Below are 834 nucleotides of genomic sequence, written 5' to 3' on the forward strand. Positions count from 1 at the left end.
GAATTCTTCATGTATTCTGAATCTTAATCCTTTGTTGGTTATATGTGTTGCAAATTCCACATTTCTTTCTTTTCTTTTTCTTCAGCCACTTCCCCTTCTTTAAGTTAATTCTTTTATCTGTTTCCATTTTTCTTATCATTATTGCCCCTTTCTTCTGTCACAAAATGTGATAAGTGCTGCACGCCCAACTCTGAAGGTAAATACTACCACCTGAGCAATTTGTATACTTTGGGCAACTACCAAAATCGAGTAAAACCGGATGACTGTTTAGAGATAGTATTCCAGCCTCCTGTCAGCCACAGTTAACCCAGAAAATCATGGCCATGGTCCTCTTTGCCTTTTCTTAAAAATAATATATTTTTGCTTTTTTATTGTGCGATGATTTTTAAAAACAGCATATGTTTTTTTTTTCCATCCTTTTTTTTAAAGTAGCCAGCTTAAAGCAAGGATTAAACAATGCAAACTTCAGAGGTACAAGTTTGACATCCCTATAATTTCCTAAGCTTGATTTGTGTAATGCTTTCCTTTAAACACTGAATTCAAAGCTCCTGCCTCTCCTTATCAATGCACTGTGTGTATGCATGCACACACACAAACACACACCCCTCTACCTACACTTCAATTTCGGAGCCCAGACTTACAGTGATATATGATATCTGTCTTCTACATGGCTGAGAACTACCCCTCTCAAAATAGTGGCCTATAAATTCTCCCTTTCTAAAGTTCACTCCTGACTCACATAGAGATTATGGTCCTAATAATATGTTTTATAAACTTTAAAAATGAGCCATGTTCTTTTCCTCCTAACATTTTAAAACTTCCAATAAGTCATAC

This window comes from Propithecus coquereli, unplaced genomic scaffold, assembly GCF_000956105.1.
Source record: "Propithecus coquereli isolate 6110/MARCELLA unplaced genomic scaffold, Pcoq_1.0 Scaffold22, whole genome shotgun sequence".
NCBI classification, from domain to species: Eukaryota; Metazoa; Chordata; class Mammalia; order Primates; family Indriidae; genus Propithecus; species Propithecus coquereli.